Source organism: Periplaneta americana, chromosome 5 (genome assembly GCF_040183065.1).
Source record: "Periplaneta americana isolate PAMFEO1 chromosome 5, P.americana_PAMFEO1_priV1, whole genome shotgun sequence".
Taxonomy (NCBI): Eukaryota; Metazoa; Arthropoda; class Insecta; order Blattodea; family Blattidae; genus Periplaneta; species Periplaneta americana.
Window position 1 is genome coordinate 70,084,212 of NC_091121.1, and position 20,156 is coordinate 70,104,367.

Sequence of the window (20,156 nt, forward strand, 5' to 3'; positions counted from 1 at the left end):
GTAGGTAGGTAGGTAGGTAGGTAGGTAGGTAGGTAGGTAGGTAGGTAGGTAGGTAGGTAGGTAGGTAGGTAGGTAGGTAGGTAGGTAGGTAGGTAGGTAGGTAGGTAGGTAGATAGATAGATAGATAGATAGATAGATAGATAGATAGATAGATAGATAGATAGATAGATAGATAGATAGATAGATAGATAGATAGATAGATAGATAGATAGATAGATAGATAGATAGATAGATAGATAGATAGATAGATAGATAGATAGATAGATAGATAGATAGATAGATAGATAGATAGATAGATAGATAGATGGGTGGATGGGTGGATGGGTGGGTGGGTGGGTGGGTAGGTAGATAGATAGATAGACAGACAGACAGACAGACAGACAGATAGATAGATAGACAGATAACTAAATAAATAAATAAATAACTAAATAAATAACTAAATATATAAATAACTAAATAAATAAATAACTAAATAAATAAATAAACAAATAAATAATAAATAAATAAACTAAATAAACAAATAAATAATAAATAAATAAACTAAATAAACAAATAAATAAATAACTACAAATATCAGTGGGTATTGCCCTAAATAAGCCTCGGCCTGACATCAGGGCACAGTCATAAATGTTACAGACAGAAGCAGCAAACTGCTGGTCAAGTAACGGAGAGGAAAGGAGGAAGAAATTGAGAGTAGGCCTGTTAGCAGAGTGAAATTTATAATGTTGAGAGGAATAAATTGATGAACCCAGAGGAAGATCCTCATCCTGAGATCTTGTCAACCGCAAATGTTATTCTAGTCAACGCAGGAGATCGAAACCGGGTTTACGAAATGATAAACTCAGTTAACTACATTTTATTACATTATGGTAAGTTTTGGTTCATTTTTACATAACGTGAATTTCCTCTCCTTCCTTAATGTTTCTTTTTACTCAGCCATAAAAGCGATGTTACCTCGTTACAACTTGGATTATCAGCTGTTAGTGATAAATTTGCAGAAAGTAAAGAAAAAAACACGAGAGAATTCAACATTCCGCAGTGATTGCTGTGTGGTGAAACATTTGAATTTTACGAGCACATGATGCGGGATTGAATTCCAGCTTTGAAATTAATGAACTTGACCCTAAAGAAATCGTATACGGGTGACTTGACTTTGTTAGAATCCTGTAGGAACGGCTGCGCATCTCTTGCTGAGGCGCGTGCTGTAGCAAGTAGCCTCACCTGCCTTGTGCCTCTTTTCATTTCCTTTACCAGAAATTAAATAATCGGCGCAAAATAATCTAAAAAATAAAATTCTGACCCCATAAAATTGCTCTTTTGAAGGGAAAATTAACATACACGCATTTAAAATACATTAAGACAAAAATAAATTCAGAGATTCCGTAGGCCTATACCTACAACTATTGACCGACAATGTATAATTCTTAAAATCCCTTTCTTTTTTGACTAGATACGTTTGTGCGAAAGGGTTATTCGATAAAAACAGCGTAAGAGTAATTCAAGCGTAAGACTCAACGCTGTACAAACTTCAACTTTAAATAAATACCTCAGATATAATAAATCATGATACCTACAGTAACACGAATTTCAGACCAATATAGGATGTAGCAGGACGTAGTACAGGCCCTTACTCATCTCGTGAAACCTACCTGCGCGCCAGGTGAGGAAGAAATTGGACTGGAAAGCTTCCCTTCCTCGCTATGCACCATACACTTTTTTTGTGGATTTTATTTAATTTTTGTATTTTTTTTTCTTATTTTTTATTATTATTATTTTATTACATTCCATTTTGTTGTGTTCTTTCTTACGTTTTCGCTATTAACTATTTGTACTAACTAAGCTGCTTTTATTATATTCCAATCTTTAGAACTGTATTTTACTTTCTTTTTTATATTATGGTATTATTTTCATTTGTTTAGTGTAGATTATTATTATTATTATTATTATTATTATTATTATCATTATCATTATCATTATCATTATCATTATTATTATTATTTTGTAATATGTTAGTACTCTGTTCTTTAACTTCTTGTTAAATGTTCACTGCTTATATACTTTGTTCTTTTAGTTGTTATTAACGACGCTGTATCAACCACGAGGTTATTTAACGTCGACGAGATTGGTGATAGCGAGATGGTATTTGGCGAGATGAGGCCGAGGATTCGTCATAGATTACCTGGCATTCACCTTACGGTTGGGGAAAACCTCGAAAAAAACCCAATCAGGTATTCAGTCCAAGCGGGGATGGAACCCGCGCCCGAATGCAACTTCAGACCGGCAGGCAAGCGCCTTAAGTGACTGAGCCACGACGGTGGCTGTACACTTTGTGACCTGGTAGAGTGTGAGAGAAGGCCCTATGGCCTTAACTCTGCCAGTATGAATAAATAAATAATTATTAATGATAATGACCTATAACGTGATTTGCATACAGATGGCATCGGTCTGAGAAGGATGCAGAACTCTCAGGGACATGGAGGGGCGTTGATCGCGGACTCTGTCGGACCTGGGTGTTGTGTAGCTGTATCGATAGATGGCACCAAATAGTGAATCACGATACTTATAAGAATGTTTTTCTGAGGACTTCAACAATTATACCTATCTAAGGAGATCAGCACAATAAACCTCAGGCTGCGGTGCGAATGTATCATACATGTACCTAACGGATCTAAAAAAAAAAAAAAAGGATTTGTTAAACTGTTCAATAACTCGGGATAAGTTAAAAACAGTAATGGAAGATCAATGAAACCTATATGGAAAATGAAAAAAACAAATACTTTTAAAACTATATACTTTATAGTAAACTTTTAGGCCTGTAACATATAAGCAATTACGATATTGTTGTAATATTACAATGTGGAAAAAAGTACATTGAATCGCATTTAAACGAGTGTCATTAAATACAAGAGAACATCCTAGGTATTTGTGTACAAAATATGTGAGGAACCATGGTCTTTTCAAATACTATTTAATTAAATTCTAGGGTGGGCAAATAATTTATAAATCACGGGCAAAGGCATATAATACAAAGACACTTGAATCGTGTTAACAGTAAGAACTCTAGTGTCGTATCATCCTATGTAGAAGTAATATCATTACTGTAATCGATAACAATTTTTCTCCTTAAATTAATTTAAAAGTTAAAAGTATTTACATCAATATAATATACTATCGGAACCGCTCTCCTCTAGACCCAATGGTTGCGGGTTCAAACCTGGCTGGGCTCGATGAATTTTTCAGGACGCAAAAATCCACAGCTCATGTCCTCCAGGAGGGACTTTTAAATCGTGTTTCCCGTGTCGGTGTTTTCCTGCACGTTAAAGACCTCCAAGCCTAAATTAGAGCCTCTGGACTAAATATCTCCTCTCTCGCGTACGAGTAATACATTAGTTGTATGCTAGGTGGTGTTTGAGGCGAAGAGCTTACCACTTGTCCTCCTGTTCCTGTCGGCAATAACTGTAACTAAATTCCTTGTAGGTACTAAAACCTCCGCTAGGGGGTACTTGTGTTCCGACTTCGGAACTGTGGGTTGAATGAATGAATGCCGGAATCGTTTATTTCAATGCTACTTTTTGACCTTAGTTCAAGAAACCCAATAATAGTATTCAATGCCCATGTATACACATTCACATAATTGTATTTGCTTTGAATATAAATTGGATTTCACGATATTTAATTTTAATCAGGAATGATAAAACATTATTGAATAATATCTGAACAAATTTCTTTGCAGTGTCGTAATTTCTATGTATTCCACAGAAAGACATAAAAGTACAATTCGATGAAATGTGAATCAGATTTCTTTATAATTAGCTTCACATCGATTTATCAAAGGAAAGTTAATTAAGCAGACTGTGATATTCACACCCTTATTTTCAATTATGCCAGAGACAACTTTATCTTCATCGGGAGATCTTAACACCTTCCAGACAAAGATTCGATCCGAGTGCCTCCTGTTAGAAGGCGAGTTCATTTAGGAACAATGGATCACGGGCAGCTTTCTTTGGAACGGGTTTTCTGCGCCCTGCAGTGAATAGCTTGCTGGGTTTCATGGTTTAATTCAGAAACATGTTTTATCCGAACATCCTCTTTGGTGCAAAAGTAATAAAATCCAGACCTGTTTTGTCTTCCAAATTTGTTTTATACGGCGCTGCATTCCAATGAACTACATCTAAGGGATCGAGTATCATTGATGTTAACGTACACACGTTGGTGTATTATATTGCTAAAGCACAATTTTAAAATTGCTCGCAAGTCGCTGTCGTGATATGTGTTGTCTTAGTGAAGACTCGTTGACGTTACATGAGTCTCTATATACATAGTGGCGCAAAAGTCACTTTACACTCTGAAAAATAAATGTTAAATGTAGTAATATCATAGAAACAACGCATATGATTTGGCACCAGCAACTTACTAGTGGCGTTTAAGGTTGGTATCATAGATAATGGAAGGTAACGAAACAAAAGCCAAACATTAAGGTTGGTATCATAGACATTGAAGATCTGCCCACAGTATAGAGAACATACAGTAAAGACACCTAAGCCATTTCGTGGGAACAAATTCTGAGTGCGCATGTCACGAAACCGGGTGTATTATCTGGAACCTCCACCAGATGGATTTTTTTATTTTAGTAGGTTATTTTACGACGCTTTATCAACAGCTTTGGTTATTTAGCGTCTGAATGATATGAAGGTGATAATGCCGGTGAAATGAGTCCGGGGTCCAACACCGTAAGTTACCCAGCATTTGCTCATATTGGGCTGAGGGAAAACCCCAGAAAAAACCTCAACCAGGTAACTTGCCCCAACCGGGAATCGAACCCGGGCCACCTGGTTTTGCGGCTAGACGTGCTAACCGTTACTCCACAGGCGTGGACACCAGATGGATCTCCATCTACGACAGGCTGGCATAATTTAATATTAACTGAAAACATGCATTACTCATCTTTTAACAATTTTAAAGACATGAGGCAAAGAAATGGCAATATAACCATAATAATAACTACTTCCGTGTGCAATCATCATGAAAATATTCACTAATTGACGCTAACGTTCAAGTCACTGTTTGAGGCTTATGTTGGTAAAATTGATCCAAGTACAACATAATACATCATGGCGTCCGTTGCGGTGAAGTGCGAACATGAACGTCAACAATGGATATAAGTATTTTGACTTCCTAATGACATAATATTAATGATAGGTAATATACAAGATTATTCGTATTACTGACCAATAAAATAAATAAATAAATAAATAAATAAATATTTTACTAATATTTTGATTGGGGTTTGATACTAGCGACATAGTTGGATTCATTGAGAACTAGACCTTACTGAGCTTGAATTTAGTACCAACAACATCAAAGGTGCCGACAAGAGTTGTCCCTACTGATTCTTCTTATACTGTGATCTGCCCGTTAGCAACGAAACAAAAGATAAAAATTTAGGTTGGTGTCACAGATAATCGAAGTTTTTCATGTTGATAACGAAATAAAAGGGAAACATTAAGCTCTGTATCATAGCTAAATCGAAGTTTTGCAGTTTAGTAACGAAATAAAAGACAAACAACACAAACGAAAGGCTGATGTCGAGCGTAGCAGACAGCATGCACCTAGTCAGCGTTACTATGTATCTGTTTACATGTGATGAGCTTCTTCTCATTATGTTAGAGATGTTCGTGCATACTTGGATCAGGTTCTTAGAAAGATAGACGACGTGCAGCCGCGTTCACCCGATCTCACCCAAAAAGAATTCTACATGTGGGGTACAGTGAAGGACTAAGTGCATGGGAGGAAAACCAATACTCTTGAACTGAACCCACATTGAGGAACTCCTTCAAATATATGGGCAAGAATCGGTCTACTGAGTTGTGTCTTCTGTTTCACACAGACTCCAAACTATGTCTTCATGCAGAAGGAAAACAATTTTAACACAGAAGGAAGCGTTACTAACACTAAAAATAAATGTAAGTAAAGTGTAAAATGACTCAGTATATTAGTCTAGAATAAGATAGAGCAAAATAACCCACAAATGAACTGATGCAGATCTATGAATAGACTATATAGAATTCACCACCACTGCCATCATCTAATTATCATTGTGACTGGCCAATTCGGCGTCAGGTAGACACAGAAGACGCTTTATTTTTCGAAACGGAGATGTAAATGAAAGGGAGATTGTGGAGAGTGTTGGTGGAATAACGTGGAAAAAAAATTGACAGGTGTATTGCTTTACTATATTGTAAATCTTTACGTAGAACTAAGTGTGGGTTTGATCACTCAAGGGGAATACTAGGAGAAAAGGTGGAATACTAGGAGCAAAAGGGGAACACAAGGAGAACAAGGAAAATACAAGAAAAATAAGGAGACGATAAGGAGAACATGAGGAATATAAGACGAAGAAGGTTAAGACAAGAAGAACAAGGAAAAGACAAAGAGAAAAGGGGAACATGAGATGGGAAGGCAAAGAGAACAAGGAGAATACAAGGAAAACAAGAGGAATACAAGGATAAGAAGGAAACGACAAGGAGAACAAAACAACATAAAGAACAAGGGAACGACGAGAAGAATAAGGGAAATACAAGGAAAACAAGATGACGACATAGAGAACAAGAGAATGACAAGGATAACAAGGGGAAGACAAAAAGGGTAAGATAAGGATAGGTAGAACAAGGAGAATACAAAGAGAACAAGGGAAGACAATGAGAACAAGAAAAAGACAAAAAGAAAAGAAGAGAAAGACAAGGAGAATAAGGGGAAGACAACGAAAACAAGGGGAATACAAGAACAATATGGAATACAAAACGAACAAGGAAAGGAGATATGTTTTATAAGATCGTCAACTGCGAAATTACCCCCCATACCTAGTGAAGGGAAAGACGTAGTTCTACGTCAAAAAGGTAGAAACCCGAGAAAAAAACCTTACTTTCTTGGCATTTTCTACCGTGAACTTCTCCATCGCCAAGATTTAAATCCAGAACCGCAGTGATTGTAAACGAGCGCTCTGATAAAAAAGATACCAAGGCGGATAAGTCCTTAACGATTTTACTGTAGTTGTGTAGCATACTAGGATTTATTTTCTAGCACAAATGCAAAATTTCACTCTCTCTGATGGAACTAAATGTGGTATATTTTGTCTTTAATTAGTCATGTGTTGCTCTAGATGGAGGTCTTGCGCCATGCTGACCACATGATCAAAGTTTGCCTATATGTGAATGTATAACATTGATTTGTTTATGGGCCCCTTTTTCGGCTACAGCTTCAATTATTACTGTAAATTATTTTCATTTATGCTATACTATTAAACCAAATAAACCTCTAAAGTGTAATTTTTATTGCATATATTTCAATTTATAGAATATATTTCAACAGTTTTTACTGCATATTTTCTGTTTTTTTTTAGTGCATAAAGTTCCGTGCTCTGATGATGATGATGATGAAGACTGCATTGGCGGTGCGAATTTGTTATCAGGCTGGTTTCGATTTGGAGCGTCTCAGCTATCTTGGGCAAGTGAGTTGCGACGGGACGGCGGGAACTCTGCGTGGACACTCCGATCAGAGTCTGAGTCGACAGTCCGGTGTGCACACAAGGAGTCGCGTGGGTCACCGACCCCACACCACATTAATATTCATGGCTGGTCGGACGCTTGGCCAGTATTTTTCTTCAGTCTAATGTCCCAAGAAAAGAATGCTCCACGCAAGCCCACATCCACCCTGCTCGGGGCAGCAACCCAAGCCCAAACTCGTCCTCATCTTCAGCATATTATGTATTTCACATATGTGGAGTCAGTCCATCGCAATATGTACCGTTAGCTCATCATCATCTTCTTCTGCAAGGATTAGCCGTGACTGCCTCTTTCACTTCCTTAAGACATTGATCTGGGGCCTATTTCACAATGTTTACAAGCTTTGTAAATTGTAAACTTTGCTTGTAAATTGTAAACTTCTGTTTCACAATCTTTGTTTGTAATGTTGAACTTTACAAAGAAAATCAAATCTTTACAAATTAAATTTTGCGCACTTTACAAGCATTCTGTTTCACAATGACGGGTAATTTTACAAACGTGTAAACTTTACTTGTAAAGTTGGCACATTTTTCCACAATAGCTCTGAGATGTGTAAAGTTTGTTATTACAACAAATTCTGAATAAATACAATAAAGATATATTTATTAAATTAATTTTTGAGTAACTGGGTAATATTAAGAATTAAACTAGAGCAGTTCTGATGTTATTAAGTAATTCTAATGACTCAGACGAAGATTGAATTTAGGCCTAATCAAACAAAGACGTATAAGTAAAATTTTCCGGCCAAGAATTCGACCCTCCCAAGTACTAACATTGTAACTCAATTTTTTATGGTTTTGAGTTGTCCTAGTTTATATGGTCTTAAATTGTTTCTTTTTCTCCCAATACTATCATTGTATAGCTCTAAACCTTCCCAATTGTATGGAAAATCTTATTGTTACTCTACATTTTTGTATACATTAATTTACACGATCATTTTAAAACTTAATTTTGATCTCCTGAAAAATGTAAAATATGAGTTACAATGTTAGTACTTGGGAGGGTCGAATTAATAATACGTTCGTATCATTATATGAATTTAATTAAAGGTTTCGAATGAGTCCCGCGCTATACTTCAGAATATCGCGTAAGTATTTATATACGAAGACTGTATTTAATAAATAATCGCATTTAAAAAAGAAGTTCCCTGCACCAAAAATAAATTAATTCAATAATACAATTACGACACTACTTACGCGGTATTCTGAAGTCGTTTCGAGTCCCGTTTCGCTGGAATCTCTCCTTCAAGATTTGGGACATCACATCCAACATGGAAAAGTGGTGTCCTAACCTCAAAGCGAGAAATGTATTGTTTTGCATTGGTTTAATATACTAGCTGTCAGTTCCGTGCGTTAGCAGATAAGCATGGAATTTCTAAGATATGTGTGCAAAAGTGCCCACAGGGTAGTTGATGTTAAAAGAGTTAAATTCGAGGCAGGTTTTTTATCACCAAAATGTTATTTACTACAGCACATAATTTTTATGCTGCTGCTGGGATCACTAATGTTTGTGAGATTATGAATGCAACATTAATAAATACTGATAGATCAACACAAAAAAATGAACTTGATTTTGTGGTAGACATTGTAATTATTTTATCAATTGCATATTTGTATGCGGACCAAAGCTGTTATTTACTTAGATGACTGAATTTGGCACTTTGGTCATTTAAGTAATAGACGTATTGGTATACTTGACGAATCACATCACATGAAACTCCATTGTCGCCAATATATAAAAATCTAAATACTTTTAATTTTTTAAACAATACTTTACATTTTCTGTTGGTGAAATATGAATCAGCAAGCTTAGAATAATCTATTTTAGTACAAAATGTAAACATATGTATCAATAGTGGTAAAAATAGAGCGACTTTAGGTCTGCTCCTTAGCGATTTTTGTAAACTGTCGTTGGCGATATTGTGTAACCAATAACGCGTATTTGTAAATTTCTTAACCTGATTTTGTAAAGTTCGTTAAACTTTACAAATTAATAAGATAGCATTGTGAAACAATTTACAAGCATTTGTAATCTTTTACTTGTTATTTGTAAATTGTTAATTTGTAATTTGTAAGGATTGTCAAACGGGCCCCAGGTCATTTTAATTTGTTTAAAAATTCTTGTCCTATTCGGACACCAACATTGCAGCTAAAATCAATGTTTAATTTGAAATCCCTTTAACATAGGACATCAGTAAGCACAATTTTATTTCTCAGGAGAATACTCACAAACAAAATCGATTCTTCAGATACATTGAAATTAATTCCCTTTCATGTATGTATGTATGTATGTATGTATGTATGTATGTATGTATGTATGTATGTATGTATGTATGTATGTATGTATGTATGTATGTATGTATATATGTATGTATGTACAGTATACATGTATGTACGCATGTATGTATGTATGCATGCATGTATGTACAGTATGCATGTATGTATCTATGTATGTAATGGTCGGCCTGGTTGGCGAGTTGGTATAGCGCTGGCCTTCTATGCCCAAGGTTGCGGGTTCGATCCCGGGCCAGGTCGATGGCATTTAAGTGTGCTTAAATGCGACAGGCTCATTTCAGTAGATTTACAGGCATGTAAAAGAACTCCTGCGGGACAAAATGCCGGTACATCCAGCGACGCTGATATAACCTCTGCAGTTGGGAGCGTCGTTAAATAAAACATAACATTTAAAATTTGTATGTAATGCTCAACCAGATTGATTCAACAACTTTTTGTTTCTGGCAGACCAGTACAAAGTCCCCATACAAGATTTAAAATTTACAAGTTTTTTACAAACATTTAAATGTTTAATTTCTTTTCATGCCCCATTCGTTAAGCCACATAAAAATGTACTTTTCCATATTCCTAGATTCCTAGACAGTAAGTTATAAAAATTCACTCCTGATCAGAATGTTTTTTTTATAATACTTACTTACTTACAAATGGCTTTTAAGGAATCCGAAGGTTCATTGCCGCCCTCACATAAGCCCGCCATCGGTCCCTATCCTGTGCAAGATTAATCCAGTCTCTATCATCATATCCCACCTCCCTCAAATCCATTTTAATATTATTCTCCCATCTACGTCTCGGCCTCCCTAAAGGTCTTTTTCCCTCCGGTCTCCCAACTAACACTCTATATCCACTTCTGGATTCGCAATACGTGATACATGCCCTGCCCATCTCAAACGTCTGGATTTAATGTTCCTAATTATGGCAGGTGAAGAATACAATGCGTGCAGTTCTGCGTTGTGTAACTTTCTCCATTCTCCTGTAACTTCACCCCGCTTAGCCCCAAATATTTTCCTAAGCACCTTATTCTCAAACACCCTTAACCTATGTTCCTCTCTCAGAGTGAGAGTCCAAGTTTCACAACCATACCGAAGAACAGGTAATATAACTGTTTTATAAATTCTAACTTTCAGATTTTTGGACAGTAGACTGGATGATAAGAGCTTCTCAGCCGAATAATAACACGCATTTCCCATATTTATTCTGCGTTTAATTTCCTCCCGAGTGTCATTTATATTTGCTACTGTTGCCCAAGATATTTGAATTTTTCCACCTCTTCGAAGGATAAATCTCCAATTTTTATATTTCCATTTCGTACAATATTCTGGTCACGAGACATAATCATATACTTTGTCTTTTCGGGATTTACTTCCAAACCGATCGCTCTACTTGCTTCAAGTAAAATTTCCGTGTTTTCCCTAATCGTTTGTGTATTTTCTCCTAACATATTCATGTCATCCGCATAGACAAGAAGTGATGTAACCCGTTCAATTCCAAACCCTGCCTGTTATCCTGAACTTTCCTAATGGCATATTCTAAAGCGAAGTTAAAAAGTAAAGGTGATAGTGCATCTCCCTGCTTTAGCCCGCAGTGAATTGGAAAAGCATCAGATAGAAACTGACCTATACGGACTCTGCTGTATGTTTCACTGAGACACATTTTATTTTTTATAATAAGTTAAATAATTCCAGTGATATTGATTTGTTTTCAGGAACAGATTATATAATATTTAAGAAACACATTTATGCAAATTTGGTTATATTTAAAGATAAACCACACATGTTGGGCCAATTATACAGTGTTCATAGATTTGATAAGAAACGTAAAAAATATTTATTACAGTTATATGAACACTACATGTTCAGCCAAGCAACAACGCGGTTCGATCACCTGAACCAGCCGTCGTGGTAAAGTCACTGAGGATGGAGAAGCATCTCCGAAACATGTCTGACTTTTACTAATTTTAATAATTATATTATATTTATTAGTGTTCATATAACTGTAATATATTTTTTTACGTTTCTTATCAAATTTGGTTAATTAAGAAGCCACTCCTCTCTCTCTCATTATATTCAGATTATTCAGTTTACTCATTGTATATGTTATAATACTCTGCTAAAAATATAAATTTACTAGTGGCTTGTGCAGCAAATGCTGCTGCAAACTAAGTTCGTTAGACGTTCAAATAAAAATTTTTCAGATTTATTTTCAATGAAGAATACTTGACATTTTGATAGTTATTTGCTTCCATAATAATGAAACATACTTCCTCTGAATGGGTTTTTTAGGCCACATACTTTTTTTGAACCTATCCACCTTCAGTTTTTGAGTTTCAACGCGGAAACGCAAGTAACAATGTCAGGACGATAGCAATAGCTGTTTCAGGTCATTGTGGATTGTAGGCGAAAGTTAAAAAAAATGTCAGGTTTGCTAAGTTTTCGAACAATAGCATTTTGCTGCATGTAGAACTTGAAACGTAGAGGGTAAAATCATTTTATCCTACTAAGAGATCATGCTGAAATGATCTGGAGACTACAAAATTTTCTACGCCTCTTATTTTATTAGTAAGTAATACCTTTTGGTCTTTCCTTAGGGACTGTATTTTTTTGCGCTCCCTAGAGCCAATACTGAAGACAATGACACATATCAATATCTACACTACACCGCCATTAAGTATATGAAAAAGACCCAACCCCACTTGATTCAGAACTATAAAAATATTTGATTTTTAAAAATAATAACTTAATATTATCTTACGTAAGTTTTGTAGTTATATATAGCCGCCACTCAGTAAATTATAGAAATGAAGATCTAATTTAAGATATTCTCTACATTTACTTACATAACCTCAAAACGTTTCTTTCATGTCATCAACATAGCATTAATATTATGTATAATTAATGAAAAATAGACGCATCATGACATTAACCATAATAATATGTAATTTCTAAAATGGTAATAATGTCATCAAACCACCTCAAGTTTCGTAGATTTGAATATCCAATACACAGCTGTACTCACAAAATTATACACTGCAGAATGAGACCTGTAAATTATTTTTAATAACAAATTGAATTTGAGCTCTAAATATGTCGGGAATCCTGCAGGCCATCGTGTAATAGCCTATTGTTTATTGTAGTGTGTGTTTTGTTTTGTTCTGAAATTCAATCAAGTCGGCCGTGATTCAATAAAATTAGTTCTCAAAACTGACAACAGATGGATTTTGGAAAATAGGAAAATTATGTAGGAAAATTGACATTTCACTGAAAACTACTATTTTTCCGAAGAACTTTGAATGCCAGGCATGAAAATGAGGGGTTACTCATTAAAATCCGTTCAGCCGTTTTCCCGTAATTTCCATTACCAGTTCAAATTATATATATATATATATATATATATATATATATATATATATATATATAGATTTTACATTACTGTATTAACTATTTTTTTTTATAAAAATGTTAAGAAGATGGTTATTTCTTTTATTTTTTTGTAGGTTATGATATGTATGAAATAAATTGATGATCATTAAGCAGGTTGCATTATTTCATTTCATCCCTTATTCTATTTTGCGGGTTGCATCGGCGCGCTCTCGCTAAGGAACGAGATGCGCGTAGAGTATTACAGAAATAGTAACGGATATTTTTCCCGAATATGTGCTCATTTGCACGTTACTTTTTATTTTTATTTTAGTAGGTTATTTTACGACGCTTTATCAACAGCTTAGGTTATATAGCGTCTGCATGAGATGAATGTGATAATGCCGGTGAAATGAGTCCGGGGTCCAGCACCGAAAGTTACCCAGCATTTGCTCATATTGGGTTGAGGGAAAACCTCGGAAAAAACCTCAACCAGGTAACTTGCCCCGACCGGGAATCGAACCCGGGCCACCTGGTTTCACGGCTATACGCGCGAGCCGTTAGTCCATAGGTGTAGACTCTTGCACGTTACATGTTTTAAAAAAAGGGGGGGAGGCGGTATGAAGCAAGAACATTTAGTATGCAGCATACGGATAGTTTGAATTATGATCACATGAGCAACATTTATTTGCAAAATACAGTGCTGCCACATTGTACAATTGAAATTATTTTAACGAAATTTTCTCACTAGCGTTGGCGTCTTCATTTTCATCTAGGATTCACGCAATGTAGTCCGTGTGTGTGAATTCTGAGACACTCTATATAACGTTTATAATACTAATATTAGTGTTGCGTTGACAGAACACGGACGCAAGAGACAACTTTTTCATAAAGAGACAAGAGATTAAAATTTTGAAGTACAAGTTTCAAGCGAGAAGCAGGAGTCGGCTTACCATTGTGCGATATTGCCAAAATTCCGGAACGCACAGTTTCAAGCTTACGTGAGATAGGTTCGAACGCATTAAATTGTGACGTCGCCAAGCCCATCCCTATCTCTGTTTTCCTCTCTCTATTTGTAATCATCGGTCACCGTTCGTAGCGAATATTTCAATCCTTAAATAGCCCACTGCTAATTGATCGGCAACTGTTCCATCCACCGCTGATTATCTGATACGTGCACACATCACTGTAAGTAGGACTTAGTCTATCGTATGACAGTGAACGGAGAATATGTTAAATTACAAGAGATATTGGAATATTCAGAGAAAACCATCCCCAATACCATATTTATCCACGGAGAACTGAAATACTATCAACCGGAATTTTAATCTATAAACTACTTCTTTTGGTTTATATTCGCACAGAAAGATAGAAAGAGAAAGTTTTTGTCACCAACTCCTATTGAAACTCAATGCAAAACCCTCATTAAGACTGACGATTTTCAGGAAAAACAAAACGCTGTTATCATATATTCTTTCTAGACGACGTGCTGCTTCAGTCAGTCAGCTGGTGGTAATCAGCAGACAGCGGATTTTCGGTCCCTACACAGCGACAGACATCATGTCTCTTGGCGTACGGACGAAGCGTAGCAATGATTCAATGACCTTCCTGCAACTGATGTATATCTAACGTTCAGTATAGGGACCGAAAATCCGCCGTCTCGTTACACTGGTCAACAGTCATTTTGCGCCAGACATAAAACTAACAAATTCTTACCAATTTCGACCTCCTCAATTAAAAAATAACTAGCAAAATTTCCATCAGTTCAGGTTTTTGAGATGCACAATGTAATTCATTTTCTATGCATTTTATTTAAAAAAATCACCGCATTTCGTGTGTAACTATTTTACTTTACAAATGTGACGACCCATTATGTGAAAACAATATTACTATAAGTAGGTCACCATGTTAGAAGCACTTGTATAAACGGAAATTATTTTATTGCCCTTTTACCAGTAGGCCTATATTTGGAGAGCGTGAAACAGGTTCGCGGTATGAATTCGCTTGAGTTTACCTGATTTTACTTGAGATGTGTATTTCTTTCACTGTGAGCTTTAATGACATTACTGTAGTTTATATTTTCCAATAGACCACCTTGTCAAAACCACTTCTAGAAGCGGAAATTGTTTTATTGCCCTTTTCGGTTTCATTTGGAGGGGCATAAACAGGTTCGCGGTATGAAATCGCTTCAGTTTAGCAGGAGATTTCCGTGGTGTTAGTATTCTGTGTAAAACGTGTATTTCTTTACAGGGTCCTTTAATGATGGTATTCAAAGTACGAATGGTTTACATGTGCGGATTTGAAGGTTGTACCATTGCTTCTTGGAATACAATTAGGCAACACAAAATGTTGCTGCTTTCTGTGCGAATGGGACAGTCGCGTTCGAGATAAGCATTATAAAAAAATTATGGCCAACACAACAATCACTAGAGCTAGGGAAGAAAATATTATACATCAACCCCTTGTACCTCAAAGTAAAGTAATTTTACCCCCTTTACACATCCATTTAATATTAGTGAAGAATTTTGTTAAAGGAATGAATCATGAAACTGAAGCATTTAAACATATCCAAAACCAAAATTTCCTGCTATTAGTCACTCAAAAATAAAAGAGGGAGTTTTCAATGCACCACAAATTAGAGAAATAATGAAGGACGATCACTTGGAATCTTTGTTGGAAAGAAAAGAAAGAGCGGCCTGGATTGCATTCAAGGAGGTTGTATTAAATTTTCTGGGTAACCATAGAAGTGGGAACTTTGAAGAACTAGTGCAAAATTTATTGTTGGTGTATGAAACTATGGGTTGTAACATGTCCCTGAAAATTCAATTATTTCACTCCCATCTTAACCTTTCCCCCCGAGAATTGTGGCTGTTTCGGTGATGAGCATGGTGAGCGCTTTCATCAAGAAATTTCAACTATGGAAAAAGATATCAAGGACAGTGGAGTACCAAACTATTGTTGGACTTCAGTTTGTGATATACCTGATGCACAGTATAAGAGAAAATGCAGAAAAAGATAGCTGTAATCATCTAAAGAGTGAGCATTTAATCTTATTGTCATTATATAAAGCAATATTTTCAATAGACATAAATTCGAAAATTTTTCAAAACCCGTAACCAAAACTGCTTTTTATTGTCATATTCGTATTCAGGAGATTCAACTTATATAGAAAACATGTATCACATGCCCAGCGAAAAAATGTTAAAATTTGTTACACAGTGTTATCAGTAGTGGTATTGGCATTGCAAATTATTTTAGCTTTTTAGTTCAAATAGACTCGAAGCATCATGAATCCGGAAGTGTACACTTGGTATGTGCTTTTTAATTTGACATCGATTGGTAATTTAGAAAAATATAGTAGCATTCTGTATTCATATGTTAACGACACAGTTGTAGTTCATCCTGGACTAGTGTATACGAAAATGGAAATAATGGTATAAATGTTGTTAAAAACGTCTAGATAGCAATTTTATTTCACTAAATATTTCCAAGACTATCTTGATCCCATTTTCTTTAAATGCAAGTAGTTTACAACAATTAAAATCTTGTGGTAAATTAAACGTAATAATTTTATTCATAATTCTGGTTGTTCACTTAGTCTAATGATTCCAAATATCCTATACTGAAGAAATCCACGCAAGTGAAATATTTAGGAATTATTGACCAGCATTTAAGGTAGGATAAACATGTTTCTTCTTTAAGTAACAGACTTCGTAAAATAATGTATAAATTTGTAATTCTTCGCTCTTGCATCACTACAAATAGCTATTCTGCGATTGGTTTATTTAAATTTTATTCAGTCTGTTATCCAGTATAATATAATCGGAAGGGGAGGAGCAATAAAATTTACACTTTCTCCTCTCATATTGCTTCAAAAGCGGATAATTATAATTTGCTTAAAGAAGCCAATTTATTGTCCAACAAATTTGATTTATTCCGATTTTAATGTTTTTAAAACTGAACTGATATATAAATATACATTATTAAAATATTATCATAAAAATCGTCTGAAATATAAAGAACAACATGTTTACCCTACCAGAAGAAATCTGACATGGTCTTTAGCTGTACCTGAATGTTACACAACTCTATTTTGGTAATAAATCCTGACCTAAGTTATTTTGAGTTTAATAAATTTGAGGAAAATATTAAGCAAATTATTTAGTCCCATTTCTTTTTTATCTTTTTCTTAATTTCAATATACAGTCAACTCCGGATATAGTGAACCTCGTGGACTTGCATATTTCGTTCACTATAACCGAGGTTCACTAAATTCGAAGTGTCTCTCCTCTAACCTTAAATGACAGGAATGAATGAAATAGTGAACAAGAAAATAAAATACTACACAGTAATTAAAATATTTCATTTTTTTTAGAATGGATTACACTGTATACAGTTGATTTATTTAAATTATGCTGTCGACCCATGTCCGTTTGCGAAAGACTACGTTCAGTGTCACTTATAATATTCGCCTTATCTTCCAAAGAAAACACTTTACACTTTGACATTTTTGTACAGTACATTCACTGTTCGAACACTATAAACAGACTGATCAGGTAGAAATGACAAACGCTGTTATGGTGTGACTGTGTACTCAGCCTTGGAATTTCCCGGGTCACTTAGTGGAAACTGGCGGGGGGTTGATGAAGTTTGAAAGCCATCAGAATCTCACCCTCCTTTAGGTTGTATTCAACACATTCTTTCAGTTTTATACAAGAATATCTGAGTTAAAATAAGAATTTGTCAGGATATAACTTTTGTAACTTCAATTTATAAGGTTCATTAAAACCGAAGTGAGGGGTCACTATAAAAGGAAATATTAATTTACTTTTTAATGTATGCGAGTCGGGACCAACGATTTAGGTCCACTATAACCGAATTTTCACTATACATCCGACGATATGATCACATATCACCGTCCTTCGCAAGTTTTTCGTGGCTCCGACTTAAAGAACGTAGAACTTTACACTCTTTGTCTTTACCCTTTCGAATTCTGCACACTTCAACACTAAATTACCTTTCGTCTCGTTTCTCTTATCTATACTCTAACCACGACGTAAATACCAGATCACTTATCTGTGGCGCGTTAAGTATACCTCTTCATAGAACATCTCGTTATTCATCATCTTTTACAGTATCCACCTCGCGACAATGGAATTCCCTATCACAAAGTATTAGGGGCTGCAAGACAATAAACACTTCTAAAAACAGCTTAAAAGATAACCTTCTTAGCATTTCACTCCATACTGTCTTGAATTATCACTGACTACATTGTTACTCCTTCCTTTAGATATGCATCGTGATAGTGCTGTATTTTCAAAATTGTCTCATAATAATCTCTTTCTATTATCTAACATTATTTGAAATATATTAACATTCTCTGTATTTTAGCTTAATTCTGCTACACAGTTTGTATTTCAGTGTTTAATTAATAGTTCATAATATTTTGTTGTTTAATTCGTAAATAACTCTTGTATACATGTAACTCTTATCTAAATCAAATTGTTGAATTCTTTGTAAGTTCATACATATGTATGTATAGCCCTACTTTTTGCTGGTTGAGTGGAAGAAAGGCCTTAAGGCCTTAGCTCTGCCATCTAAAATAAATTATTATTATTATTATTATTATTATTATTATTATTATTATTATTATTATTATTATTATTATTATTATTATTATAACCGAGTTCACTACATTCAGAGTTGACTGTACTATTTATTCATTTAAACTTATATTCTGTTCTTCACTTGATTCTTATCTTTCATCTTGGTAATTATCCCTGTTTTGTGATAGCTGTATTGGTTTTGTAATTCTACTGAATCTTTGTTATGTGCTTTAGTACAAACTAGTTAATTATAGGAACAGCCCCTGAGCACGAGCTTGCTCAAACGGGTATGTGCTAGCTGAATAATATTTATTTTGTATTTTATGTAGCAATAAATACTAAATACTTATGTTTGAAACTTTTCAAGTAGGTTTTGGGGAGGTGGGGGGGAGGAAGCAAAGCTTTACAATCAGACGGGCGGCTCCGCCACTGCTTCATCAGCGGCCACATACCAGGGGTTCTCCACTACAAAGACTTCAAGATATTTGCCGAAATGTACAAATCAGAGGATGAGTATTTACTTCCCTTTCTAAAAATACTGTGCCAACTTAAACCAATTGAACTTTCCTTTTGCAATATTGAACGTCGATGTTATAGCTGTTCTGTTAGTAGTCAGAACAGCCTGTTCGTCAGGTGTAGTGAAGAGAAAAAAAAACTCCTTTCCTCTTGCTGGCAAAGAACTAGTATCCTCGAAATATTATAAAACGGAAAATAAATTTACTTTTTTATACAAATAGGCAGTTTCGCGGCAAGTGAATATTTAAAGAGGCATTCCACGGGTTGCGGTAGCCCGTGCCTACAGTACTAGTGGGCCCAAAAGTATCATGCTGTCCGGGTTTTGGTCATAATTCCCAATAACAAATTTAATTAACACTCATGGACGGAAAGCAGTGTGATAAAAGCGTGCGGGCACAGTACTGCTGGTGTAAAGAGGCTGGCCGCACTCCCCTGCAGCCATGGGGGAAAAGTGCGTCTCCCCTCTCGGGGTAACGCAGTTTTTGTGCGTTACCTCGTATGCTAATGGATTTTTGTTTCAACGTACCTGCAAGTATAACAATCTTTAATTTTCTGTTTTCTAGTTCATCTGAATTCCATTAATATTTGTGTGTAGCGGTAAGCAGGTAGTGTATTCTCTTATAAACCACAGGGATGATTATCAAACTGTGCTCCGCGACTCCGTTAACACTTTCTGGAAGATAGGAAAAGTAACTCCTCACTTAAAATAGATTTTCATTATATAATTATATTGTTCAGAGACGACTGTATGATCATCTGACGTTAATGTAACAGCTCAAATGTCTGTATAATCAAAGCCACCGTTTTTGGCGAATGAAATAAGTA

General features: G+C 35.3%; 1 protein-coding gene across 1 annotated transcript in view; it reads right to left on the reverse strand.

The window, feature by feature from the left end:
* Positions 1-20,156, reverse strand: part of LOC138699819 (protein Wnt-5b-like) — a 2,020,855-nt gene that overhangs the window by 1,193,227 nt on the left and 807,472 nt on the right. The window lies entirely within an intron of this gene.